At 41.7% G+C, this 7,333-nt stretch overlaps 1 long non-coding RNA gene across 2 annotated transcripts; it reads left to right on the top strand.

Moving 5' to 3' along the window:
• The first annotated feature begins 250 nt into the window (after positions 1–250).
• On the top strand, positions 251–2,302 carry LOC127321623 (uncharacterized). Of its 2 annotated transcripts, none has more exons than XR_007864206.2 (5): positions 251–527; positions 617–713; positions 879–955; positions 1,844–1,919; positions 2,087–2,302. It is a non-coding gene; the product is annotated as an uncharacterized lncRNA (long non-coding RNA). The 2 variants fall into 2 exon arrangements; XR_007864205.2 differs by having other exon boundaries at positions 801–955.
• Positions 2,303–7,333: the final 5,031 nt, after the last annotated feature.

Raw genomic sequence — 7,333 nt, 5'->3', positions numbered from 1 at the left:
TCTCTCACATTGTTCATTTTTTTGGCAAGAATGGAGCCAGCCAATTATGTTGGCATGGCAATATCGGCCAGCCACTTCCCTCCTCATTTCCTTCTCTTCCAAGCCTTGCCTCCCAACTACCCCAATCACTAAATGGGCAGCCACCCACCTTGGCCAATAAAATAAGGAGGCAGCCACCCCTCTCCCTCTATAAATTGGCCCTTGGCCGGCCACTCCCTCCTCCTTTGGTCATTTTTCTCACAATCCACTCCCTCACACTCTCCTCTACCTCTCCCCCACGAAAATGCTGCTGCCCCTTGCTCCCATGGCCGGCCATGGCCATGGAAGGCACTCCAAGATGAAGCTCCCTCCTCCCTCAAGCTCCTCCTCACCATGAGGGCCTCCCTCTCCTTCTTCTCCCCAACCCTAGATGGTTTTCTCTCCTCTTCCTCTTCCTCCATTGCTAAGATTGGATCTTGATGCAGGTGCATGTTGGTCCAAGCATGGAGAAGCTTGAGCTATCCTCAGATCTGAAGTTCTTGAGCAAAGTTCGTCCAAATCCTTGCAGTAATTTCTGCTATCTTGCTGTTTCAGATTCTGGTACGAACTTGTAAAATCCACCGAATCTCTTGCGCAGATCCAAATCGAGTGATTCAAAGTTCCGCAGATAGATACGGAAAAGATCTACAACTTGGCGTTGGTCTCATCCTCAAATTCGTTACGGATTGTCCGTGGTAAATAAAGTTCTTTAAACATGCAGGTTCACTGTTTGTTAGATTTGTTCCGTTTTATGAAACCTTTTTGAGCAAACTCAACTGTAGGTGAAAGCCCTCTTCAATACCTTCATTTTGTCTGTGGTTTCACTTCGATTGACCTCCTGAAACTGAAATGGTTCACAGGTCAAGATCTGGTCAGATCTGACTTTGTCGAATTAAACCAGGAGCTTGGGAACGAATCTTTGAGTGAAACAAATTGGGTAAGAACCACCTGTTCAATACCTTTCAGATGCAGCTGACCTCATATTTTTGTGATTGATGTACGATTTGTGGTGAATTAAACTTGTTCTGTGTGTTCTGCAGACATGGCTGTTAGCTTTTAAATCACCAAAAATCCATTTTTGAACCTAATTGAGTGATTCCAGTTCTGTAGGACTACTGAATGTTTTCTTAATCATCTCAAACAAGTTTCAAACCTTTATCTGTTCTGTAACTCCAGAGATAAAGCAAATGGTATAGACATGCAGTAAACTTGTTAATCCATTTGTGAAAGTTTCAGAAACAATTTGAACCCAAATCCAATTGTGTAAGCATCTCTGTTTAAATATCTTTCAAATGCGAGTGGTCTCATATTTTTAGGATTTTTCTACGATTTATGGATTACAGATCTTGTTTTCTGTACAGTCAGATTCAAAGAAATTCCTAAAATTGTAGGTTTAATATTTTTGGGTGATTCCAATTGGGTTAGTCTTGTATATATTAGTACTGGCCATCTAGGAAAAATAGTATTAGTCTCTGTTCATGCATATTCGTTACTGTTAGTATGGTATATGTGTGACATGCATTGTTGGACCAAAACTTGTTGGTCTATTTAAAACCCTTGACCAACTCTTTTTATTAGAAATGGACAACCTTTGTTTTATGCTTGCAAAACAAAACCTCTACAACTTAACATTAGCCCTATTGTTTTGCTTAAGTTTTCAAATGATGTGAAATATGGTTTGCTTCCTATTTTGGATGTTGTGTTGTGTGAGCCAAGTAAGTTAGGAAAAATGTTTTCTACTTTTCCAAAAATGTTTGAAAATGTTTTGTGAATGTATTTGATGTCAAACTAATGCTCTTGTCCTCTTTATGATGTTATCTACCAGGGGATGTTTGGTTTATACCATGGTGATAACCGAGAGAGGCAATTGCTAAGTTGTGATACTCTCATACCTTTACTAGGTAAATAAATGGGGTTTTCTAAATTAAAACTCTTAAAGTTGTTTTGTTGTATCTATAAGTCCTTAGTATGTTATACCTTGGCTGCATGGTTAGTTGTTGATTGTTGCATGTTTGCTTTGATGATACAATGTGTTTGATTGTGTTCCTTTTATATTTTCCAGCGATAGATACGCACGATTCCGGAGAAGAAGAAGAAGTGGAATCGGACGAGGATTTTATTTATGTTGTTGGGATTCTTATATTGATGGAGTTGAAGAAGTACAGGGACAAATAAGCCAAGGCAAGCCATCTTTTGATCTCTGATTTGGTGTCTAGTTGGATGTCATTTGTTGATGTCCAAAGCACCTTGAATTCTATGTGTGTTATTCTCTCTATTTATGTCATCTATGTGTGTTTCCAAGTGGGGTACTCCCAAGTGGTGATACTCCACCTTTGTCTTGTGATTATGGGATACATGGCATCATGGCCGTGCTACTCCCATTGGTTATCATGTATGCCCAACTTGAGCATGCATAATCTCAAGAAAATAACTTACATCACACCCACCCCCTTTGTAGTATAGAGGTATCTATGTCATGATCTTGGTGTATTCTCAAATTGAGAGGAGTATGCCGTGTACCCTATTGGAGAGTATGTTGGATAGTAATACTCCACTATCTAAGTTGTATAGTTACCACCACAAATCTGAGAGTATATTCCTCCTTGTGTTGTCTTAATACATGCTTACCATAAGCATGTATGATTCACTCCACTACACCTTTATACCCCTCTATGGCGTGATGACTCTCATCTCGGCCGTAGTGCAATAGTAGTTCAGCTCATGAAACTTTAGGTTGGGAACCCCTCAAGGTTTACCTTGTTGTAAATGTTTATGAAAACCTTGGGTGAGGCCACCTTACCCAAGTGTATGGTTTATGAAGGCAAAAAGGATCTTGTCAAAGATGTTTGAGAAAAGGAATGTGTGGGTGACTTGGGTTTTTGAGAAAAACGACACATGGTTCTTTGTATTCGCCCGGAACAATTACACAGCGCAACCACATTATCCAAAGTGGGTACGGGCTTAGTCTGACGTCTATTGAAATTGGCATGAGCCACCTTCACAACTCTCTAGGAGGGTCGCGATGACCTCTGACACCGGGTTGCGCTCTGAAGGAGGCAATACACTGCATTAACTTGCAGCCGGACGATTACTGAGGGTCTTCTGTCATGGCGCCGGAGATACGCTCAAAAGGAGGTATGCTGCCGGGGTGCCGGGAAGGGGTAAGCCCGCAGGGAAGGACTCTTGTCAAGGGAGACAGGCGAAGGACTATGACTGATTATCCGAGTCTCGCATACTTTTGTATGTCGAACCGGGGATGATCCCGGCGGATTTATCGGTTCTTGTGGGGAAAGTGCGCACACTCTGCAGAGTTAAAACTATTCGAATAGCCGCGTCCGCGGTCATGGACGGTTGGGATGGCCGTTACCGAGCTGTGTCGAGTTTTGGTTTTGAAAATGATTTCCAAAGGAAATGCGTGTGTTGGAAGTACCGGAAGGGTACGGGAAAGATGTTGTGCCGACCATGTGGAGATGGTTGAGGAAAATGAAACAAAATTGGGTGACCCTTCCTAGTGTTTTCATGTAGAGGAACTCTTCTTCAATAAAGATGTAGAGATGTCATAGTTTATCTTTTGAAGAATCTTCTTCAATAAAGATATAGAGATGTCATAGGACTTCCATCGCGTCCGCATCAATTGAGATGCCAGAACGCTACCTCTTCTTTAAAGATATAAAGATGTCGTAGTCTATCTTTTGAAGTATCTTCTTCAACGGAGATATAGAGATATCATGAGTACACCATAGTGTCCGCATCACTTGAGATGTCGGCATGCTATATCCACAAGAGAAACTGATTCTCTTTCACATGCTTTATCCACAAGAGAAACTATTCTTCCTCTCTTGTCTCTTTTAGTTAGCATTGTTAGCACCTTTCTTGATGGTTTGTGAGTACAATTCAAATGTACTCACGGCTTTGTCCCTGGCTATTTACTTGGCCAGACTTGAAGGAGTTCGACAGACGAAGAAGGAGTTGGCGATGTCTATGCGAGCTAGGAACGTCTTCCCAGTCAGTTGCCTGTAGGGTTATGGCAGATGACTTGGGTACTGCGCTGCTGAAGTGATGATGCTACTCTGATGTTTAGTTAGGCCCTTCGAGGCTATTATGTAATTATCGGTCATGTGACCATGTTGTAATTTTCTTATTCCGCTTTGTAATTGGATGGTGTAATTTGATATCAGTTCGGTTATGTGTTCACGGCGCACTGATCATGGGATCGTGAACTGTATACATAACAGGGAATTTCGGACCGTTAGTCCGAGGTCCCCACAATAATATTATCTGTTGTTAAATGCTTAAGTATTAAAGAGGAGTCCATTATTTGTTTTCTATGTTGTCCCGGTATGGATGTCCTCAAGTTGATATTTATCAAAAACGAGAAATCAAATGCGATCTATCTCCTTGGACCTTTGTACAGGTGGCATAGAGGTACCCCTTTGTGACACTTGGTTGAAACATATGTAATGCAATGATAATCCATGGAAATCCGAGCTAATTAGGACAAGGTGCGAGCACTATTGGTATTCGATGCATGAGGCTTGCAACTTATAGGATGTTTTATGCATAACACATATGAATTATTACTACCGTTGACAAAATTGTTTCCATGTTTTCAAAATAAAAGCTCTAACACATGAGTAATCCCTGCTTCGCTCTGCGAAGGGCCTTTCTTTTACTTTATGTTGAGTCAGTTTACCTACTTCTTTCTATCTTAGAAGCAAACACTTGTGTCAACTGTGTGCATTGATTCCTACATACTTGCTTATTTTCACTCATCATATTACTTTGTGTTGACAATTATCCATGAGATATACATGTTAAAGTTGAAAGCAACTGCTGAAACTTATATCTTCCTTTGTGTTGCTTCAAAACCTTCTATTAAGAATTTATTGCTTTATGAGTTAACTCTTATGCAAGACTTATTGATGCTTGTCTTGAAAGTACTATTCATGAAAAGTCTTTGCTATATGATTCAGTTGTTTAGTCATTATCTTTACCATTGCTTTGAATCACTTCATTCATCTCATATGCTTTACAATAGTATTGATCAAGATTATGATAGTAGCATGTCACTTCAGAAATTATCCTTGTTATCGTTTACCTACTCGAGGGCGAGTAGGAACTAAGCTTGGGGATGCATGATACGTCTCAAACGTATCTATAATTTCTTATGTTCCATGCTAGTTTTATGACAATACTCACATGTTTTATATACACTTTATATCATTTTGATGCATTTTCCGGCACTAACCTATTACCAAGATGCCGAAGCGCCAGTTCCTGTTTTCTGGTGTTTTTGGTTTCAGAAATCCTACACAGGAAATATTCTCGGAATTGGACGAAACAAAAGCCCACGGTCTTATTTTCCACGGAGCCTTCCAGAAGTCCGAAGAGGAGACGAAGAGGGGCGACGAGGCGGTGATACGTCTCCGACGTATCGATAATTTCTTGTGTTCCATGCCACATTATTGATGATATCTACATGTTTTATGCACACTTTATGTCATATTCGTGCATTTTCTGGAACTAACCTATTAACAAGATGCCGAAGTGCCAGTTGCTGTTTTCTGCTGTTTTTAGTTTCAGAAATCCTAGTAGCGAAATATTCTCGGAATTGGACGAAATCAACGCCCAGGGTCCTATTTTGCCACGAAGCTTCCAGAAGACCGAAGAGGAGACGAAGTGGGGCCACGAGGTGGCCAGACTATAGGGCGGCGCGGCCCAAGCCCTGGCCGCGCTGACCTATAGTGTGGGCCCCTCGTGCCGCCTCTTGACCTGCCCTTCCGCCTACTTAAAGCCTCCGTCGCGAAACCCCCAGTACCGAGAGCCACGATACGGAAAACCTTACTGAGACGCCGCCGCCGCCAATCCCATCTCGGGGGATTCTGGAGATCACCTCCGGCACCCTGCCGGAGAGGGGATTCATCTCCCGGAGGACTCTTCACCGCCATGGTCGCCTCCGGAGTGATGAGTGAGTAGTTCACCCCTGGACTATGGGTCCATAGCAGTAGCTAGATGGTTGTCTTCTCCTCATTGTGCTTCATTGTTGGATCTTGTGAGCTGCCTAACATGATCAAGATCATCTATCTGTAATACTATATGTTGTGTTTGTCGGGATCCAATGGATAGAGAATACTATGTTATGTTAATTATCAAGTTATTACCTATGTGTTGTTTATGATCTTGCATGCTCTCCGTTACTAGTAGATGCTCTGGCCAAGTAGATGCTTGTAACTCCAAGAGGGAGTATTTATGCTCGATAGTGGGTTCATGTCTCCGTGAATGCAGGAAGTGATGAAATCTCTAAGATTATGGATGTGTTGTTGCCACTAGGGATAAAACATTGGTGCTATGTTCGAGGATGTAGTTACTGATTACATTACGCGCAATACTTAATGCAATTGTCTGTTGTTTTGCAACTTAATACTGGAAGGGGTTCGGATGATAACCTGAAGGTGGACTTTTTAGGCATAGATGCATGCTAGATAGCGGTCTATGTACTTTGTCGTAATGCCCAATTAAATCTCACTATATTTATCATGACATGTATGTGCATTGTTATGCCCTCTCTATTTGTCAATTGCCCGACTGTAATTTGTTCACCCAACATGCTTTTATCTTATGGGAGAGACACCTCTGGTGAACTATGGACCCCGGTCCTATTCCTTACATCGCATACAATCTACTGCAATACTTGTTTTACTGTTTTCTGCAAACAATCATCTTCCACACAATACGGTTAATCCTTTGTTACAGCAAGCCGGTGAGATTGACAACCTCACTGTTTCGTTGGGGCAAAGTACTTTGGTTGTGTTGTGCAGGTTCCACGTTGGCGCCGAAATCTCTGGTGTTGCGCCGCACTACATCCCGCCGCCATCAACCTTCAACGTGCTTCTTGGCTCCTCCTGGTTCGATAAACCTTGGTTTCTTTCTGAGGGAAAACTTGCTGCTGTGCGCATCATACCTTCCTCTTGGGGTTCCCAACGAACGTGTGAGTTACACGCCATCAAGCTCTTTTTCTGGCGCCGTTGCCGGGGAGATCAAGACACGCTGCAAGGGGAGTCTCCACTTCCCAATCTCTTTACTTTGTTTTTGTCTTGCTTTATTTTATTTACTACTTTGTTTGCTGCATTATATCAAAACACAAAAAAAATTAGTTGCTAGCTTTACTTTATTTACTGTCTTGCTTTCTATATCAAAAACACAAAAAAATTAGTTACTTGCATTTACTTTACTTGATTCATCATGTTTCCTTTTAATTTTACCACGAAAGAGATACCGGTAGGACGTGGGTCTATAGTTGGGAGAAATAATATAG

The sequence above is a fragment of the Lolium perenne genome, chromosome 3 (assembly GCF_019359855.2).
Source record: "Lolium perenne isolate Kyuss_39 chromosome 3, Kyuss_2.0, whole genome shotgun sequence".
Lineage (NCBI taxonomy): Eukaryota > Viridiplantae > Streptophyta > Magnoliopsida > Poales > Poaceae > Lolium > Lolium perenne.
This window is presented reverse-complemented; position numbering and strand designations above follow the sequence as displayed.